This window comes from Gymnoscopelus microlampas (genome assembly GCF_963454915.1).
Source record: "Gymnoscopelus microlampas genome assembly, chromosome: 7".
Lineage (NCBI taxonomy): Eukaryota > Metazoa > Chordata > Actinopteri > Myctophiformes > Myctophidae > Gymnoscopelus > Gymnoscopelus microlampas.
The window spans coordinates 54,132,489-54,155,236 of record NC_139944.1 but is presented as its reverse complement, the minus strand read 5'-3'; the positions used below and the strand labels follow the sequence as shown (position 1 = coordinate 54,155,236).

Sequence of the window (22,748 nt, the reverse complement as noted above, 5' to 3'; positions counted from 1 at the left end):
GTGGCAAACAAACAGAAAGGTCTTGCATTTAAAAATACAAAAATAATATAAGACAGATGTGACAGGATTTAAAGGGCAAGACCACTTTGGTAGAGGTTTGGGTTGTGTAGTCAGCTTGCCAACTCCAAAGGTGGGCGAGAAATACAAAATAATTGCTCCATTGATTAGAAATTGATCATTAAAAATATGCTCCTTATTGACTTACATTGTACGCTGAAACAGCTCTCAAAGTCACCCTTTTAGCACATAACCGAACACAAAAAAAGCTGATTCAGAATATAGAACATCACCAAACCCAATACTGTTTTTCTTTAATATAAATGTCAATTTCCTGCTGATTTTACTATTTGAAGATCCATATCCGCGGACCCAGTCCGGGTTTTCTTCTTAATAAAAATAGTAAAATCAACAGTAAGTGAATTATTTTATTAAAAAACAAACAGTACTGGGTTTTGTGATGTTCTTTATTGTCTGAATAAACTTTGTTCGTGTTCGTTTATGTGCTGAAAGAGTGACTTTGAGAGCCGTTTCATCGTACAATGTAAGATAATGAGGAGCATATTGTTTATGATCCAGTTGTAATCAATGGAGCAATTTTAGATTTCTTGTCCACCTTTGGAATTACATCATGGCAAGGTAACTACACAACCCAAACCTCTACCAAAGTGGTCTTGCCCTTTAAGGTTAGGCAGGGTTACAGACAGAATTTTGAAGACTGTAATCATGTTATCCTGCTTTATTGCTTTTATGAAGTTGAAGGAAGATACCAGCATTCTGATACATATTTTAGTCGACTAGTATAAATCTACAGGTGATTTAGTCAAAAAAAGATTATTTTGGCAAGCTTTGATGGCGTCACAATGCCGATCTACAAGCTCAGAGACGTTTTGTCCCCTGTTTTGTTATAGCTTAGTTTTCATCAGTAAAAAAAGGTAGTCGACGGACATATTTCGTCATAGTTTACAAACAGTCGGACAAGCGATAATAAGGGATATACATTTTATGTGGCCAGTTGAAAAGGTAAGAAAAGCGTGCATCTTTGGGTAGAGATGGTATATTCACATGCTGCTATGAGAAAAGGGGCCATCGCGTTTGAAAGGTTTTTCCTCTGGGTGATGCACACGGATTAGACATGTGTGTGTTTACAAACGATCGCATAAGTGATCATAAGGAATATAAATGTTCGGTGACCAGTTGAAAGTTAAAAAGAAACGAAAATAGCTGGCAGTGTACAAACGCAGCCAGAATTAGTCTGGCAGTGAAAGAGTTAACAGTAGTGAGTTCGAGCGTTAACTTTGACCAAAACATTTAGCACACACACTGCAACTAAAGTTTTCATTACCATGTACGTGTCCTCATGTGCATCTTCAGGTAACATTTTAGATTTAAGGGTTTTTCACAATCTGGAGGATAAGGGCTTTTCCCCCGTATGAGTCCCCATGTGTTTTTCCAGAGTTTGAGCATGTTTAAAGCTTTTGTTACAAACTGAACAAGCAAAGGGTTTGTCCCCTGTATGAGTCCTCATGTGTGTTTTCAGATGATGAGATCGGTTAAAGCTTTTGCTACAAACTGAACAAGCAAAGGGCTTTTCGCCTGTATGGATCCTCATGTGTACTTTCAGTTGTTCAGACCGGAAAAAGCTTTTGTCGCAAACTAAACAAGCAAAGGGCTTTTCGCCTGTATGAATCCTCATGTGTACTTTCAGTTGTGCAGACCGGAAAAAGCTTTTGTCGCAAACTAAACAAGCAAAGGGCTTTTCGCCTGTATGGATCCTCATGTGTCTTTTCAGAGTTTGAGAATTGATAAAGCTTTTGCTACAAACTGAACAAGCAAAGGGATTTTCGCCTGTATGGATCCTCATATGCACTTTCAGTTGTTCAGACCGGAAAAAGCTTTTGCTACAAACTGAACAAGCAAAGGGCTTTTCGCCTGTATGGATCCTCATGTGTACTTTCAGTTGTTCAGACCGGAAAAAGCTTTTGTCGCAAACTAAACAAGCAAAGGGCTTTTCGCCTGTATGGATCCTCATGTGTCTTTTCAGAGTTTGAGAATTGATAAAGCTTTTGTTACAAACTAAACAAGCAAACGGCCTTTCGCCTGTATGTGTACTCATGTGTGTTTTCAGATGATGGGATTGGTTAAAGCTTTTGGTACAAACTGAACAAGCAAAGGGCTTTTCCCCTGTATGAATCATCATGTGTGCTTTCAGATTACCTTTGTAACTATAGACTTTGCCACACTCTTTACAACAAAAGCTTTCCTTTCCTGTTTGACTCTTCATGGATGATGTTTGTTTTGACGATTTCATGTTCTGAGACAACTTGTTGCTCAAAGACAGTCTTTGTCCTTCCACACGTTGTGTCTTGTGTGATTTCAGTGTGTTTAAAGCAGACTGCTGTTCACTGGGCTTCCACTCATCACTGTCTTCAGTATCAGATTCAGAACAGTGTGAAGGCCAGTCATCACTGTCGTCAGTAATGTCAGATTCAGAACAGTGTGAAGAGAGGAGCTGGTCATCACTAGTTGGTTGTGATGTTCCACAGTCCTCTATATCAGCTTGTGTTTTCATGTGTTCAGTAGATGTGCTGGCTAGAGGCTCTGTCTCTCTGTTTTCATCATCATCTTCAGTCTTCACTGCTAGTAATGTCAACGATGACCCTGCAGCCTCCTCTGGTCTTTGGAGTAACTCCTCCTGCTGTTCCTCTTTAATCTGTGGAGGTTCTAGTTTCACCTGGACCAGACTGGGACTCCTCTCCTCCTGTTCCTCTTTAATCTGTGGAGGTTCTAGTTTCACCTGGACCAGACTGGGACTCCTCTCCTGCTGTTCCTCTTTAATCTGTGGAGGTTCTAGTTTCACCTGGACCAGACTGGGACTCCTCTCCTGCTGTTCCTCTTTAGTCTGTGGAGGTTCTAGTTTCACCTGGACCAGACTGGGACTCCTCTCCTGCTGTTCCTCTTTAATCTGTGGAGGTTCTAGTTTCACCTGGACCACACTGGGACTCCTCTCCTGCTGCTCAGGGGAAACCTCCTCTTTGCACCCAGGAAGGAGTGAGAGACCTAGAAGGAGGAGAGAGGTTATGTCAGCAGAGAACAACTAAATGTATTTTCTGATTGTATCAGATTTATTTTCCTACTTATTGCATTTTTTTGTAATGATTATTGATTGTCTTTTTTATTTTTTGTCAAGCGACAGTGGAAAATACATGTGCATCAGTCATTGTTATTCCTATGGTGCTTACTATGGTGACAGGAATTTCTTAATCCAGCTCTCGGTTTTATCTTTGGTCACTTGTTTTATAAACGTGTTTTTCTCCGTCCCGGTCTGCAGCCATTGATGGTGCTTCCCTGTCTTTAAGCAGCAGTCTCATGCCATCATTATAAGCTACATTGGGTTTCTGCATACTACTCTTTCTGTAGCGCCGCCACAAGTGGGCAGTATACATAGGTGTGCAAATAGCTTTGAATAGTGTGGACTTCACAGAAGCTAATGTTTTCGCTCTCTACACCATCACACATCAGCTTGCGACTGCAACCTGTTCCTGTTCGCAGATGACTCGGCTCTGCTGCTCTCGGACAGGGACGGGCTGCAGGTTGAAAAATCTCTCAGCTCAGAACTCGATACGATCCGCATCTGGCTCTCTGACAACAAACTATCACTACACCTGGGTATAACCGAATCCATTCTCTTTAGGTCTAGTGTTAACCTTAACAAGGCTGAGAGCTTCACAATCAAAGCGAGTGACAATGTTATCACAAGAAAGGAGGAAATTACCAACCTAGGTTCCATCTTGGAGGCAAACCTCTCCGATGATAAGATGGTAGAAAGAGTCATCAAAAAGGTCAATGAAAGAACACGTTTTCTGTACAGGATCAACTTTCTAGTCAGTAAGAATACCCTGAAGATTCTCGCAGGGGCCCTCATCCATTGTCATTTCGACTGTGCATGCTTCTCTTGGTATCACTAAGGCCTTAAAAACAAGGCTCCAGACATCCCAAAACAAACTGGTAAGGCTACTTCTTGGCCTCAATTATACAACCCAACTAACCCCTGCTCACTTTGCTAGGGTTGGATGGCTCAGGGTTTAGGACAGAGTACGGCAACTTGATATGGGCCTGGTCTACAAGATTCGACACAACATTGGGATCCCCCTGTATTTGTTAAAATACTTCCAAAACGTAAATGAAGTCCACGATCATAACACCAGAGGCAGCTCCACTGATCATGTTCAACCCAGATTTGGCACTCTCTCTCTTTCAACTCTTTCTCATGCTATTCAACAAAAATGTGGAATGCCCTACCCAAAGGAGTAAAGTGGTGTAAAACCCTTCTCATGTTCAAAACTGCCCTAAAGAATCACCTTCAGGAATTCCAAATTGGCCCCTGTCAAAGTCTTAACCTACCCCCCCCCCCCCCCCCCCCCTCCTCTCCTCCTAAAACTGTCTATTGTACACATTTCTTGTTTTTCATACCAGTAACCTGTAAGCTGATTGTATGACGTTCGGTATAGTAATGTATATCTGTATGTCTTTTTAAATGTCATCGTGATTTGAGTGCACAGGGATCTCATTTTAAATAAGCCAAGTTCTTTTATGAGCGATCCAGTTTAGAGGACCTTGTGTTGTGAATTGTACTTCCATGTACTTTTACCATGTCTTTCTAAATAAAGTATTCAATCAATCAATCAATCTGTATTTGCCAGAAATTGCTGATCTACGAGCAAAGATGACTTTAAACTCTCCCCTGTGAAAACAGAAGAGGTGTTTAAAAAATTGAGTGCTCTTCATCAACACAGAGCCACAGGCCTCGACAATATCCCCCCCAAATTTCTAAAAGACTCAGCCGCCTCCATTGCTCCAATCATTACCCACATATTCAACCTCTCCACCACACAGGGACAGGTCCCCAACGACTTCAAAAAAGCAAGGGTGACCCCTCTGTTCAAAAAAGGAAACCAATTAGACCCTGGCAACTACCGCCCTATTTCTATTCTAAGCTCCATCTCGAAAGTCATGGAAAAAATAGTCTATGAACAGGTCGACAAGTATCTTGCCGAGAAAAATCTAATCTACAAATTCCAATCTGGCTTCAGAACAAACCACTCCACTGACACATGCCTTCTCTATTTGAACGACTCTATCAAACAAGAGATTGAAAAGGGCAAATATTGCGGCATGGTCATGCTGGACCTCCAGAAGGCTTTTGACACCGTTAATCACCCGATTATGATCAATAAGCTCAGAGCAATAGGTTTTGATGACACGTCAGTGAACTGGATGAGATCCTACCTGGAAGGGAGGGAGCAAGTGGTGGAAGTAAACGGCACCCAGTCCCCCCCCCTCCCAGTGACTTGTGGTGTTCCCCAAGGAAGTATACTAGGACCCTTACTGTTCCTGATATATGTGAATGACATGTCGTCAGCCTGCGACTGCGACCTGTTCCTGTTCGCAGATGACTCGGCCCTGCTAGTCTCGGACAGGGACAGGCTGCAGGTTGAGAAAACTCTCAGCTCTGAACTCAACAAGATCTGCATCTGGCTCTCCGACAACAAGCTCTCATTACACCTGGGCAAAACGGAATGCATCCTCTTTGGGTCCACTCCTAACCTCAGAAAGGCAGAGAGCTTCACGATCAAAGCGGGTGATGATATCATCAAAAGAAAAAACGAAATTACCTACCTGGGCTCTATCTTGGAGGCTGACCTCTCTGGTGACAAAAATGCTGAAAAAACGATCAAAACGGTCCACAAAAAAACACGCTATTTGCGGAGTATTGATCGTAAAGTCAGTAAGAAGACTCTGAAGACTCTTGCAGTGGCCCTCATACAAGGTCATTACGATTATGCATGTACTTCATGGTATCACAACACCACCAAGGCCTTAAAAACAAGGCTCCAAACATCCCAAAACAAACTTGTAAGGCTACTTCTTGGCCTCAACTACAAAATCCATCTAACCCCTGATCATTTTGATAGGATTGGATGGCTTAGGGTTGCGGACAGAGTACAGCAACTTGCTATGGGCCTGGTCTTCAAGATATATCACAACATTGGGATCCCCCTGTATTTGTCAAAATACTTCCAAAATGTTAATGATGTCCACGATCACAATACCAGAGGCAGCTCCACAAACCTTGTCCAACCCTTTTTTGGCTCAACAAAGGGAAGTAACTCGTTCTCATGCTATTCATCAAAAATGTGGAACGCCCTACCAAAAGGAGTAAAGGAGTGTAAAACCCTACTCTCTTTCAAAACAGCCCTAAAGATACACCTTCAGGAGGCTGCAATTGGAAAATGGCCCCTGTCTAAGTCCTAACCTAACCTACCCCCCTACCCCCCCCCCCCTCTCTCCTTCTCCTTTTGTACATATTTCTCACTCTTCATACCAGTAACCTGTAAACTGATTGTATGACATTCTATAGTAGTTGTGTATATCTGTCTGTCTCTTATATGTCATCATGATTTGTGTGCATGGGGAACTCATTTGAAACAAGCTCTGTGCTTTTATGAGTCTTCCAGTTTAGTAGACCTTGTATTGTGAATTTGTACTTCCATGTACTGTTGTTCTCATGTCTTACTAAATAAAGTACATCAATCAATCAATCAAAAGCTCTCATTTTGTCCCTCCACACTAGAGCCCTACGGGGCAAAAATTCCTACGAGTTCAACTGACTGCAACCAGTGTGCTATTGGTGTAAAGAGGAGCGAGGGATGGGTCTTCAGTAGAACCCAATCACAAGCATACCCAGACTTGAAACGAGCGATTGAAAAAGAAAGAGTCTTTATGAAAAGGTTTACTAAGCTCATTAAACTCAGTGTAAAGCCTAATCGGCACGGAGTAAAGCATCTCCATTCCAATGTGAAACTATGGATCTGGTCAGACATTAAAATGTTGATCGTTAATGATCAAACTCAGCCCGATCAAGTTCTGATCACTTGTATACGTTACACCATAGTGCTCAGTCTGTCATATACATGGACATTATCCTCAACTTGTGACAGCGAGGCAGAAATGTGTTTAACCCATTTAGGGCGGGAACCCCTATTTGAAACTATACCTTTCAAGACGGGAACCTCTTTTGGGGTTGTTGTTCCCATGTACAGTATTTAGCAACATATATTTTTGTAATTTTTTAATAAAAGTTTTTAAGAAAACTTAGGTCAGGATTTAGAAGGCGTTTTTAGAATGGGCCTCAGGTCTAAATGTGTTTAATGTTTAGCAGGATAAAATGTTGACCAGCTGTTATACAATTAGAATAAATAAAATTCTCTATTTGACTTGTATTTATTTTGTTAATCATTTTATGGCGTCTTTGGCTTGAGTGCAGACCTCCTTGGATGTACTCTGCTCTTGACTAAGTCTGGATTCAACTTTACGGGGTCTGAAAAAGTGTGTGTGTGTGTGTGTGTGTGTGTGTGTGTGTGTGTGTGTGTGTGTGTGTGTGTGTGTGTGTGTGTGTGTGTGTGGGGGGGGGGGGGGGTGTGTGTGTGTGTCTCACAGCCTGTCTCAGTGTCAGCGCAGTAGATGGGGGTCATGCAGGCAGCAGTCCTCCAGGGGGCAGCAGAGCTCAGGTCCTGACTCAGGGCTGCTGTGTCGTAAGAATTCATGCAGTGCTGAGGAAACATGTTGTCACTGGATAGATGGACATCACTGGTAGACATCTGCTTTATACAACACACACACACACACACACACACACACACACACACACACACACACACACACACACACACACACACACACACACACACACACACACACACACACACAACCACACACACACACACACACACACAGTGACTATTCCATTTAGACTATAGTTATATCATAATCAAAATAAATGTAGTTGCACAATTGAACACTGAAGACTTTCAACCTGGTGTCCAGGCTATGTTGGTCATGTCATTCTAGGTGAACCTTTTCAAAAGGAAGGAGATCACATTGAATCCACTAACCTCTGTTTCACTGGGATGTCCAGACACTCTCCCATCACTGTGATCCTCCAGGCCATGGGGGGTGCTAATATGTTCTCCTCCTCCTCCTCCTCCCCCTGTGAACGTCTCCAGGCCAGTCTCTCTGGTCTCCACAGCCCCCCAATGCATCCATGCAGCTCCTTCCATCTTGTCAACCAGCTGAGAATGTTACGCCCTGAAAAGAGGAGACTTCAATACGCTTGCTGCCTTTCTCTCTGGCAGCTTCATAGAGCAGGGGTCTTCAACAGGGGGTCCGGGACCCCTAGGGGGTCCTCAGAGTTACTATAGGGGGTCCGCCAAATCTTTGTGTGATATGATTTATTTTTCTACCTTAACCACTTGAACCCTAACATCCCTTTTCTGAGGAGAACTTTAGCCACAAATAGCAGATCTACAAGCTCACAACGCGTTGTGATCTTGTAGATCGGCTATTATTTGGCAAAGAGGTATAGGTGTAGAGGGAAAAAAGAGCAGACCAAGTAAACAAAAAAAGTTGAATCTGAAACACAATTTAATATAATATAGAGGGGGGTCCCTGCTTCATCTCTCTCTCTCAGCTAGGGGGTCCTTCGCCTGAAAACGTTGAAGACCCCTGTCATAGAGAATGTATCATTTTCAGAAAGTTACACAGGTAGCCTACGATTACAATGTTTCATTTCAACAATGATGTCCATTTTCTTTCCACAGATAAATACACTGTTTTTTAGATTGATTGAATACTTATTAGACAGAAATGTAAACAGCACGAGGTACAGTCAGACATTTGAGCTAAAAGGATAACACAAACTAGAAAAAGTGCTCCTCTGAGCACAGGTCTCAGACGGACAGGGTGCAAAACATAGTCCCGGCCATGCCTTTCGGCCTGGTGGAGACTAATCTCTCAAGAACAGATTCTCCACAGACAATATCAGAAACAGAGGTCGCTGTTTTTCATTTTCTGTGGGGTCTGGCTACGCGAGACTAGGTGGAGACTAGCTTAATGTGAAATATTGTTTTCTCACTCAACAGTAAACAAACCAACATACAGTATAAGTGTATACAGGATATCTGCACATTGATTGATTACTTTTGACCATCACTGCTTTAAAAGTAATGAACAAACTATACTATTAAAAAAATCAAATTGTCCATTATTAACTAAGAAAGAGGCAAACAATGTTAAAATATTCAATCTACATGCTCAAAACGCCTCGCATGTTTATCTGTGGAACCCGAGTCAAACTACATAAAGCCTACAATTCTAAGTGCTTGTCAGGGGGTGGGGGGTCCCAGTTCAATTATGATTATTTTGGTGGGCCTGAAAAGGTTGAGAACCACTGTATTAAAGTATGAATCTTAATGAATAAACATAAATAATAATAATAAAACTAAAATACATTGTCTATTTGACTATTCTATACATGACTATTCAATCTGAGATTAGATTATTATTAGATCTGCTCATTTCAAAACAAATCCTTTTATTTTTAAAGAGCAAAATGTGTATATTTTCAGATACATGTTTAAACATTATGAAACAAGCCCAAATAAACAACTACACTTTAGAAACAATTAAAGTCAGAAAAACACAACCTGCAACGACCAATATTTACAATTAAGCTACTTTCCATAAAAACAACATTATGACAGCTTGATGACAACATAGTGTTGATGGAATCCACCCATACAAACATTATGACTCTGATAACACATTGTAAAGCTAACATTGTTGTGCTAACGATGCTCAAAGCAAAAGCCTTAACATTCAGACAACTTGGTCTAAATGTGTGTTTGCTGCTCAGTGCAGTAGAATAGAAGATGATGATGAAGTGTGACATTAAGCTTTTATTTGGTTTATTTATCAAAGCTAGCAGCTAACCGCTAGCATAGCTAGAAGCTAGCTATGCTAGAGGTAGCTGCTAGCTTTGATAAATAAACCAAATCAAAGCGTAAGGCTAACGGGGAGCAGCAATAAATAAATAAATACACAAACAAACATTATTATCAACCAATGAACAATAATAATAAACACAGCTTTGACTCACCGCTTAGTGCAGATACATTAATAATCACCAGGGTTATGAAACGTAAACAAAACCCGCAGACCAGAGTGTTATTGTGCTGCATTAGCATTAGCACTAGCATCAGACCTGCAATGCCCTGATCTACCCATAGAGACGCAAGTCCCCAGAACCATGGTAGAGCATAGCTCTGGTCCAGAGCGTTAATAGTGAGTTCTCTCTAACGCTCTGCCAGGCGCTCGGCTCTGCTCATAGACAAGGAATTCCACTGTCCTGTGAGGGCTCTATCTGTAGTAAAAATAAACTAAACCACTTCATTACTCACCGAAACAAAGACTGTTTTGTGTTGTTGAAAGTCTGTTCTCGGAGGTGGGAAGCCTCTCAGAACCCGAACTTCTCTGTAAAATACACTTTTTTTGGCCAGAAAAGAAAACATTTCACCGGAAGGAAAAATCTGGTCAATAGAAAAGTTCCATTGACCGGATCTGTAGAGGGCGCAGTGGAGCAACCACACATGTTTTTCTTCCGGTGAAATATTTTTTTTAGTATTATATTATTATAATCTTAGTCAAGGACCCCCAGGGGTCCTTGACTAAGTAAGTAAGTAAAATGTGTTCGTACAGCAGCTTCCATAGACAGTGACAGACACAAAGAGCTTCACAGGTTTAAGAAACTAAAGCATATCAATAATCAAATTAAGAATACAAAATAAAACAGTCAACATTTAAGCAATGGACCAATATGAGACAAAGCTCATGGGTCTGTCCCCAAAGCGGTTCACAATACAGTAAGATGTTTACAGTCTATAGGGGCTGTTGTGCCATTAGGCCTACAACTATTTATAGCATAGGTCTTTAATAGGGGATCCTCTGAGTTACTACAGGGGGCTTTCTAGCAACTTTATTCTGGTGGAACATCCGCCGAAAATAGCTGATCTACAAGTTCAAAACGCATTTGCTTTGTGAGCTTGTAGATCGTCTATTTTTTGCAAAGATATTTGGTGTAGAGGGGAAAAGAGAAGACTACTGTTGTATATTTCATAAACATACATACAAATCTAAGCCATATTCACTTCACAAGTACAGACAGGAGAGCTTATTCAGAGAGGTGGCTGATGGTCCTAGCCGGGTGGGGGTGGAATTAGCATTCCCAATTGGGGAGACAGAAGCCCTTCCTGCAGGCTCATTCAGTTGCAAATCGAATCAGGGACTCAAAGTGTGATCTATTGTTTGTCTAGGTGGGGTCTCACCTTTCAAGGCTGACACACCCACACATGTACCTTCTTTAGATCTCAATGTGACCACTGCTATAAAAGATGGGCTCAAATGTAAGCTAGTGTGTGTGTGTGCCAGTCAGGGCCGAAGGGCCGACGGTGGGGACCTCAGGGTCTCCATAGAAAGCTGCTTGTACTCTGTTTGTGTTATGCAATAAATCGGAAGAAGTAACCTCAATGCTGGAGTGATGTGTCAATCCATTCTTCAAACATTCATTCACATCTCTGGAACATCAAACTAACTACAATATGGCGTTGTTGGCAACTTCAATAGTGCAGTAAAACCTGTAAGTCTGTGGTTTTAAAGATACCACACTACGTACAGAACCAAGGTATACATACACACACACGATAGTCTTGATCCAAGGCTACAGCTGGTGAACCCCAGATTGACACTGAACGTCAAATTAAAAGCATCCCAGATGAACGTGCCAAAACCAAACACAGGGTCTGTTACTGTGGGCACGTCCTGTTACAATGGGCACTAAGTAGGGACATCTGGGCACCTCCAGTTACAGTGGGCACTAGAGGGTCATCTGGGCACCTCCAGTTACAGTGGGCACTATAGGGACATCTAGGCACCTCCAGTTACAGTGGGCATTAGAAGGACATCTGGGCACCTCGATGTAACATTTGCTACTGGTGGATGTGTGTGTGTGTGTGTGTGTGTGTGTGTGTGTGTGTGTGTGTGTGTGTGTGTGTATGTACATTCACTCTATCATGTCAGCAGGTGTTTTTGTGAAGGAGTGTGTGTGTGTACTTGCAGGACACAGGATGCTACTGTACCTACTCTAACTGACAGAGACACTGAAGAGCCGTAACTAACCAAGAACCCGCAGGATAGAGGGCCGGGGTTCAGTGACTGTGGACTGGAAGGTGTACAGGTGAGATACAGTCGAGATGCTCCCCTACTCTGTTGGAGTGCAGATAGTAAGGACAGACAGGGAGGACAGTTTACTTTTTATTATAAATGTAACGCACAATGAAACGGTTTTAAATGACTCTACATTCACGAGTCCAGGACTTATTATTGTCACACCTTTTAAAAAATATTAGATCTACAAGCTGACGTGTCGCATTGAGACACGTTGTGAGCTTGTAGATCTAGTACTTTTTCTATGAATACAATTGTCAGAATCCAAAAACACCTTACAAAAGGACATTTGTATACAATCAAAACTGGCTAATAAGAATTTGAAATAGAAAATAACAAAATAAAATACATAATTAAATGAATCAATAACCTCAGTACAAGGCTGTGGCAAACAGAAAGGTCTTGCATTTAAAAAAAAATATATATAAAGACAGATGTGACAGGATTTAAAGGGCAAGACCACTTTGGTAGAGGTTTGGGTTGTGCAGTTAGCTTGCCAACTGCAAAGGTGGCGGGCGAGAAATAAAAAATAATTGCTCCATTGATTAGAAATTTATCATTAAAAATATGCTCCTTATTGACTTACATTGTACGCTGAAACAGCTCTCAGAGTCACTATTTTAGCACATAAACAAACACAAACATAGCTGATTCAGACAATATAGAACATCACCAAACCCACTACTGTTTTTCTTTAATATTAATGTCAATTTCCTGCTGATTTTACTATTTGAAGATCCAGATCCGCGGACCCAGTCCGGGTTTTCTTCTTAATAAAAATAGCAAAATCAACAGGAAGTGAATTATTTTATTAAAAAAACAAACAGTACTGGGTTTTGTGATGTTCTTTATTGTCTGAATCAACTTTGTTCGTGTTTGTTTATGTGCTGAAAGAGTGACTTTGAGAGCCGTTTCACCGTACAATGTAAGATAATGAGGAGCATATTCTGAATGATCCAGCTGTAATCAATGGAGCAATTATTTCAGATTTCTTGTCCACCTTTGGAATTACATCATGGCAAGGCACAACCCAAACCTCTACCAAAGTAGTCTTGCCCTTTAAGGTTAGGCAGGATTACAGATTTTTGAAGACTGTAATCATGTTATCTTGCTTTTTTTTATGAAGATGAAGGAAGATACCAGCATTCTGATGCATATTTTAGTCGACTAGTATAAATCTACAGTTGATTTAGTCAACAAAATATTATTTTGGCAGGCTTTGATGGCGTCAAAATGCCGGTCTACAAGCTCACAGATGTCATGTCCCCTGTTTTGTCATAGCTTAGTTTTCATCAGTGAAAAAAGGTAGTCGACGGACATTTTTCGTCACAGTTTACAAACAGTCGGACAAGTGATCATAAGTGATATACATTTTATGTGGCCAGTTGAAAAGGTAAGAAAAGCGTGCATTTTTGGCGAGAGATGGTATATTCACATGCTGCTACAAGAAAAGGGGCCATCGCAGTTCAAAGGCTTTTCCTCTGGGTGTTGCACTCAGATTAGACATGTGTGTGTTTACAAACGATCGAACAAGTGATCATAATGAATATAAATGTTCTGTGACCAGTTGAAAGGTAAAAAGAAATGAAAATAGCTGGCAGTGGTCAAACACAGCCAGAAATAAGTCTGGCAGTGAATGAGATAACACATCGGGTGCCAAACACGGTCTGAACCGTGTGTTTACTTAGTGGCGGTTCCGAAGCTTCGGTGCCGTTCACGGTCTGAACCGTGATTTCAGTCTTTTTGTTTTTTTCGTTTTTCTCCGCGCGGGCGGGGCTAGAGCGGCTCTGGGAGCACCCATTGTAATCCTGCGAAGGAAGTGCCAGATCGCTCACCGGAAACACTTTTTTTCCCCCCATCCGTTTCCTGTCTATTTCCTACTTTGAAACGCCTATATCTCCGAATCTGTTTCCTGTGGGCAAAAACGGTCATGTGCGGTGCGCGATTCCCCCCCCGTTGTAACTCCGAGGGGAATGTTATGGTTCCAGGCAGTAGCCACGCTCATGGCAGAACATGAATCGATGCTTTTTTTTGCGTGGATTTGCTTGTAACGCACGTGGAAACTTTAAACAGCAAAGCGCAGTCAATGGGGAGAATGCTGGCACCACGGTAAGTTGTTATGAAAAAACGCTGGCACCCGATGTGTTAACAGCAGTGAGTTAACTTTGACCAAAACATTTAGCACACAAACTGCAACTAAAGTTTTCATTATCATGTACGTGTCCTCATGTGCATCTTCAGGTAACATTTTAGATTTAAGGGTTTTTCACAATCAGGATGATAAGGGCTTTTCTCCTGTATGTGTCCTCATGTGGCCTTTCAGAAGTCCAGACTGCTTAAAGCTTTTGTTACAAACTGAACAAGCAAAGGGCTTTTCGCCTGTATGAGTCTTTTCCCCCGTATGAATCCTCATATGTCTTTTCAGATATTGAGATTGGTTAAAGCTTTTGTTACAAACTGAACAAGCAAAGGGCTTGCCCCCTGTATGAATTCTCATGTGCATTTTCAGATATCTAGTTTGACTAAAGCTTTTGTTACAAACTGTACAAGAAGAGGGCTTATCCCCTGTATGAATCATCATATGTCTTTTCAGATATTGAGATTGGTTAAAGTTTTTGCTACAAACTGAACAGGCAAAGGGCTTTTCCCCTGTATGTGTCCTCATGTGTCCTTTCAGATGTTGAGATCGGTTAAAGCTTTTGCTACAAACTGAACAGGCAAAGGGCTTTTCCCCTGTATGTGTCCTCATGTGTCCTTTCAGATGTCCAGAAAGGTTAAAGCTTTTGTTACAAACTGAAGAAGCAAAGGGCTTTTCACCAATATGGGTCACCATGTGTAGTTTCAGATGTTGAGGTTGGTTAAAGCTTTTGTTACAAATTGAACAAGCAAACGGCCTTTCGCCTGTATGAATCCTCATGTGTATTTTCAGATGTGTAGAGCAGGTAAAGCTTTTGTTACAAACTGAACAAGCAAAGGACTTTTCACCCGTATGGGTCTTCATGTGTATTTTCAGATGTTGAGGTTGGTTAAAGCTTTTGCTACAAACCGAACAAGCAAAGGGCTTGCCCCCTGTATGAATTCTCATGTGCATTTTCAGATATCTAGTTTGACTAAAGCTTTTGCTACAAACTGTACAAGAGGGCTTATCCCCTGTATGAATCATCATGTGTGTTTTCAGATTACCTTTGTTACTATAGACTTTGCCACACTCTTTACAACAAAAGCTTTCCTTTCCTGTTTGACTCTTCATGGATGATGTTTGTTTTGACAATTTCATGTTCTGAGACAACTTGTTGCTCAAAGAAAGTCTTTGTCCTTCCACACGTTGTGTCTTGCGTGATTTCAGTGTGTTTAAAGCTGACTGCTGTTCACTGGGCTTCCACTCATCACGGTCTTCAGTATCAGATTCAGAACAGTGTGAAGGCCAGTCATCACTGTCCTCAGTAATGTCAGATTCAGAACAGTGTGAAGAGAGGAGCTGGTCATCACTAGTTGGTTGTGATGTTCCACAGTCCTCTATATCAGCTTGTGTTTTCATGTGTTCAGTAGATGTGCTGGCTAGAGGCTCTGTCTCTCTGTTTTCATCATCATCTTCACTTTTCACTTCTAGTAATGTCAACCATGACCCTGCAGGCTCCTCTTGTCTTTGAAGTAACTCCTCCTGCTGTTCCTCTTTAATCTGTGGAGGTTCTGGTTTCACCTGGACCACACCGGGACTCCTCTCCTGCTGTTCCTCTTTAATCTCTGGAGGTTCTAGTTTCACCTGGACCACACCGGGACTCCTCTCCTGCTGTTCCTCTTTAATCTGTGGGGGTTCTAGTTTCACCTGGACCACACTGGGACTCCTCTCCTGCTGTTCCTCTTTAATCTCTGGAGGTTCTTGTTTCACCTGGATCAGACTGGGACTCTCCTGCTGTTCAGGGGAAACCTCCTCTTTACACACAGGAAGGAGTGAGAGACCTAGAAGGAGGAGAGAGGTTATGTCAGCAGAGAACAACTCAATGTATTTTCTGATTGTATCAGATTTATTCTTCTACTGATTGCATTTTTTTTTTAATGATTATTGATTGTCTTTTTTAATTTTTGTCAAGCGACAGTGGAAAACACATGTGGATCAGTAATTGTTCTTTCTATGGTGCTTCCCTGTATTCCATCGTGCTTACTATGGTGCTTACTGTGGTGCTTCCCTGTATTTTATGGTGCTTCCCTGTCTCAAACCTTTTTATACCACAACCCCATTTTATGGGGGAACTTTCTTGGCGACCCAACACACTTTATTTATAGTTTAATTTCAAAGTGGAAATAAAGAATATCTTGACTCGCCAAGGATGACTTATGACGACTTTTTTCTTTTGTTTGTCTTACACAGAACCAGAGATAACACGATCCGAAGATTTACTGCTCCATTCACTTCCTATTTAACTTATTACTTAAAAATCCTGTATCTCGGCTCCTGTGTAAAAAAATGTTTTACTATGTATTTTTGGCCGAGACATGTTATTTTCAAAGGCGTATAAAAGCAAACGGGAGGTCGCGATGACATTTTTTTACTTTCGCAGAAGCACAGCGAAAACCCTCTGTGATTAGCAACCATCAGGGGATCAATCATACGGGAGATAAATATTCTGTGACTACTTCAAAAGGTAAGAAAAAAATCGCTGGCAGTGGGTGCACACAGCCAGAAACAAGTCTGGCAGTGAAAGAGTTCAAATAAAAGCATACATTACTGGCCTGGCTTTATATATATTATTAGAACGGCGTTTCCCAACCGCCGATCCGCGGCCCTTTAGTGTGCTGTCTGAGATGCCTTGGTGTTCCGTTTAAAATTTTGAATGAAAAAAAAAACTTTAGAAAAGAAAATTACCCCCAACAAAAGACAATCCAATGCGTCTCTAGCGGCCTAATGGTTAAGGCCGACGGAAATGGTAGTTGATGTAATCCTGGGCACTACCTACCCTCTGCCAGCCTAGGGAGAGCCCAAGCTGAAGCTCATGCCTCCTTCAATGCATGAGGAGCAAGCAGGCCGCTTCTTATCACCCGACAGGGGGGAGTTTCCCTGGTTGGACATAGCGCGTGGAAGGAACACGTTATTCCAACCAGTTCCCTTCTCCTCCATCAGGCGCCCCGGCTGACCAGGGGGAGGCAGTATAGTGACCAGGATTACTACATGTTTTTGTGAGGGTATTAACTACCCTGGGAGACACGGGGAGAACATGCAAACTCCACACAGAGTAGGCCCTTTCGCCAACCCCACCTAGGGTATGGGCGCTGATGACGCGGAGGAGAGGACACGCCCCCAGCGCCCACAGCGTCCCCGGCGGGAATCGAACCCAGGACCTTCTTGCTGTGAGGCGACAGCGCTACCGACTGCGCCACCGTGCCCCCTAGAACAAAGCTTTTTGAGTACAAAGGACCTCAATGGAAACAAGCCATAGTGCTTTGTTGGGTTTAATCCTCTTAGCAGACCTTGTATTGAACTGGCCTGGCTTTATATATATTATTAGAACGGCGTTTCCCAACCGCCGATCCGCGGCCCTTTAGTGTGCTGTCTGAGATGCCTTGGTGTTCCGTTTAAAATTTTGAATGAAAAAAAAAACTTTAGAAAAGAAAATTACCCCCAACAAAAGACAATCCAATGCGTCTCTAGCGGCCTAATGGTTAAGGCCGACGGAAATGGTAGTTGATGTATTGGATGCAACTCTAAGTGAACGTCACAAAGTGAGCTGTCCGACCTCCCTAGCCCGTGTTATCAAAGAAAAACGGGCAACAATGGCCAAAACTCGATCGAAAATCGATACACACAGGTCCAATCTGCTCAGTTCAAAGCTTATTGGATGCGCAACTTTGAGAACATTAAGCTCATCATGACACCTTTTCACTTTTTTCGGGCTTTAAAGTACAGTAATTGTTCAGATGTGTGTGTATACATACACGCGTGTGTGTGTGTGTGTGTGTGTGTGTGTGTGTGTGTGTGTGTGTGTGTGTGTGTGTGTGTGTGTGTGTGTGTGTGTGTGTGTGTGTGTGTGTGTGTGTGTGTGCGCGCGCGTGCGTGCGTGCGTGCGTGCGTGCGTGCGTGCGTGCGTGCGTGCGTATATATATATATATATATATATATATATATATATATATATATATATATATATATATATATATATATATATTCACACACACACACACACACCGTATAAGTGTGATTTGTAGGCCTATCTTATCAATGAAACAAATGAATGAATAATATTGTAGCCCCAGCAATATTGTAGCCCCTTAGGGGTTTTCTTGACGCAGCTGAGTCTGCTGCTGACAGAGCTGGAGAACAGGGTTCCATTCCAGCTCGGGGCACTAAAACGCTACAATACCAATAAAAGCAGCGGAAGTGTTTCTGTACACAGACTACAAACACATATAAACTTAAGTATATTTAGCCAAAATATGTTGCCATAACCACCGGACAGGAGATTCTTAATCCAGCTCTCGGTCTGATCACTTGTATACGTTACACCATAGTGCTCAGTCTGTCATATACATGGACATTATCCTCAACTTGTGACAGTGAGGCAGAAATGTGTTTAACCCATTTAGGGCGGGAACCCCTATTTGTAACTATACCTTTAAAGACGGGAACCCCTTTTGGGGTTGTTGTTGCCATGTACAGTTTATAGAACATATATTTGTGTAATTTTTGAATAAAAGTTTTTAAGAAAACTTAAGTCAGGATTTAGAAGGTGTTTTTAGAATGGGCCTCAGGTCTAAATGTGTTCAATGTTTAGCAGGATAAAATGTTGACCAGCTGTTATACAATTAGAATAAATAAAATTCTCTATTTGAATTGTATTTATTTTGTTAAACATTTCATGGCGTCCTTGGCTTGAGCGCAGACCTCCTTGGATGTACTCTGCTCTTGACTAAGTCTGGATTCAACTTTACAGGGCCTGAAAAAGCAAAAGGCGTGTGTGTGTGTGTGTGTGTGTGTGTGTGTGTGTGTGTGTGTGTGTGTGTGTGTGTGTGTGTGTGTGTGTGTGTGTGTGTGTTACTCACAGCCTGTCTCAGAGTCAGTGCAGTAGATGGGAGTCATGCAGACAGCTGTCCTCCAGGGGGCAGCAGAGCTCAGGTCCTGACTCAGGGCTGCTAGATGGACATCACTGGTAGACATCTGCTTTACACACACACACACACACACACACACACACACACACACACACACACACACACACACACACACACACACACACACACACACACACACACACACACACACACACACACACACACACACACACACACACACACAGTGTATCCATGTCCACATAAAGGAGAGCATATAAGGACATTTGACCATTTATTGCAATGTTATTGCGTTCAGTGTGGCGGTGTGACTCTGCTCCTGTGATTCTATAGATTACCTGTGCAGCATGACACAGAGTCTGAGTTCACAAAGCCCCTGAAGCAGAGCCTAAAATACAGTTATTAAATGAACATAACATTGAACCTTTCGATGCACAGTTAAGATACCACAGATCACAGTACAATCCACAGAATCATACATTAATATGGAAACTAAATGCCACAGGGAGGAGGCCGGGGAGGTGGAGGGAGTCTGAACACTGACAGCTGCAGAACAAAGCTTTTTTTTTTTTTTTTCTATAATTTTTATCCCACGATTTTGTAACCCACATTTTTTCACCCAGTGCCAATTGCCTATGTAATCCTGGGCACTACCTACCCTCTGCCAGCCTAGGGAGAGCCCAAGCTGAAGCTCATGCCTCCTTCAATGCATGAGGAGCAAGCAGGCCGCTTCTTATCACCCGACAGGGGGGAGTTTCCCTGGTTGGACATAGCGCGTGGAAGGAACACGTTATTCCAACCAGTTCCCTTCTCCTCCATCAGGCGCCCCGGCTGACCAGGGGGAGGCAGTATAGTGACCAGGATTACTACATGTTTTTGTGAGGGTATTAACTACCCTGGGAGACACGGGGAGAACATGCAAACTCCACACAGAGTAGGCCCTTTCGCCAACCCCACCTAGGGTATGGGCGCTGATGACGCGGAGGAGAGGACACGCCCCCAGCGCCCACAGCGTCCCCGGCGGGAATCGAACCCAGGACCTTCTTGCTGTGAGGCGACAGCGCTACCGACTGCGCCACCGTGCCCCCTAGAACAAAGCTTTTTGAGTACAAAGGACCTCAATGGAAACAAGCCATAGTGCTTTGTTGGGTTTAATCCTCTTAGCAGACCTTGTATTGAACTGTACTTTCCTTTCCTTTTTTGTTTTTTGTAAACTGTTAATAAAGTATTCAATCAATCAATCAAAACAATGATGAGCATGTAGAATGAACAGAGATGTTGGTCTGCTTAAAAAGACCTCCTGAGATGCAGTGATGTTGCTAGGTTTTCAATGTAATGGGTCCTGGGATGCAAGGGTGGTCTTTTAGATGGGTCCCAGGGACATTTTATGGGTCCCCAATTACACGTCCCCCCCCCTATCGTTTTCTTTGATCTCCAATCTCCATATCTTCTATGCGTGTGTGACTGTGTACATTATATCCTGATGCAGTGGATCTCAACCTTTTCAGGCAGCGACCCCCCAAAATAATCATATTTTAACTGGGGACCCCCCACCCTGAGGAATTAGGAGTTGAGGCACTTAATTTAGTTTGATTCAGTTCCACTGATACATATTGTGAAAATAGCAGATCTAGATCAGTGCGACCCGTTCCTGCTTTTCAAGACCGATACCGATATATATACATATATTAAAAAATCATAAATATATTTTTTCAAATGTATATGATTCTGTAGTATTAGCACACCTTATGGTAAGAAATACTAGTAGTGGGCAACAGGTGGATTTAACATACCTTTGACCAATAGAATACATTTAATCATAGAACCTTTTAATCATTATTATTTTATTTTGTATTATTTATGAATGTAGAATTTATTTTTACTATTTATTGTGTAGACTGAAAACACTGGCTTACAGTGGAAGTATTGGCAAATAAAGAAATAGGAATTCAAGAAATAATGAAGACAAATACTGACAATGCCTATGAACATTGGCTTGCAGTTATTGCACATAGTCAACATGCAATAATACCATTAGGCTTGTCATTGAGAAAGGAAAATAAAGTTGTCTTTTTGAGGAGAAGTGGAACCTTACAAGTCACTTTAAGTTTAGCATGAGGGAGAGGGTCTACCCTCTTCAGGGAATTAATTGTTATGATATCTCTAAGCTACAGAAAACATCCAGTTGCCTATTAAACATACACAAGACACAGACGATAGACAACCGGTTACTTACAGCTGCCATTAATTAGTGCTTTTGTTTGCCTTTGTGGTCAAATCAGGGTCAAATGCATAGGATCAACGAGCCATCGTTAACCTGCTAATGTTACACAGCTGATTGGCAACATGCGTTAATCCACCACTCTGATCTCCAAGCAAGTGGGAGAACACTCTAAAATCGGGGATTTTACTTTGGCTGGTCAATTTAAGATGACAACAGCAACAAAGATTAGTAGTAGACCTGTATGTATGATGATCAGTTATTATTCCAGACAGTGGTCTATCCAAGACGTTTTAACACGTTTAAGAGCAGGTCCTCATGCCGTCTCTCTCTCTCTCTCTGTGTGTGTAGCGTAGACTAACAGCGAGGGGCTGTGCTGCTGCTTCTGCCACACAACGCCGTTTAACCGAGTTATACTTCTCCAGTACAACGGTGTCTAAACGGAGAGTTATACTTCTCCACCAACGGTGCCTAACCGAGAGAGTCCATGTAGATCACAGCTGACAAATATTATATATTATCGGAGCTAATCGGAGCTGCGTCCCATGGACGCACTAGAGTTGTCATGAATGCGTCCTTTCGCAATATGGTGCGTCAGCGACGCAGGACGCAGGCCTACGAGCATCTCTGGAGATGCATTGTGGGAAACGTGTGTGAGTTACATTGTAGCGAATGAGAATGAAGTGAGGTTGAACGTGGAGAGACAGACTGACTTGTGGGTGTATGTATGAATTAACTTGTTAGCGAATGAATGGGGGGGAGAGAGTGAGCTAACATTGTAGACCTCCTCCTGCCTTCTGTGCCTGAACTATCGCTAAGCTGGATTTAAGGTTACATTCACATGGAATATGTGTTACAATAAGCATGTCACTCAGAGCTCTATGGGTATAAGTAGCAGCAGTGGGTACAATCTGTCCTAGGCTGCAAATATAAAGGCAAATAGTCTGTACCTATAGACCAGCTCTGATATTGTATGTAGAAGTTGTTGGTATTTAATTACTGTGGTCATAAAAGTTTCCTCTATGCTAGGATCACAGGTGCAGGCTATCTATAATACAGACGCTTCAGACAGACAGACAGACAGACACACACAAAAAAGTAACTATTCCATTTAGACTATAGTTATATCATAATTAAAAGACATGTATTTGCACAATTGAACACTGAAGACTTTCAACCTGGCATCCAGGCTATGTTGGTCATGTCATTCTAGGTGAACCTTTTCAAAAGGAAGGAGATCACATTGAATCCACTAACCTCTGTTTCACTCGGATGTCCAGCCACTTTCCCATCACTGTGATCCTCCAGGCCATTGGGGGTGCCAATATGTTCTCCTCCTCCTCCCCCT

General features: G+C 42.2%; 1 pseudogene across 1 annotated transcript in view; it reads right to left on the bottom strand.

Annotated features, from left to right (window-relative positions):
• Positions 1-22,748, bottom strand: part of LOC311048653 — a 115,613-nt pseudogene that overhangs the window by 44,429 nt on the left and 48,436 nt on the right. Inside the window, exon 8 of the transcript in view lies at positions 7,496-7,585. The product of the transcript in view is annotated as an uncharacterized misc_RNA (transcript). The remainder of the gene's footprint in view (positions 1-7,495; positions 7,586-22,748) is intronic.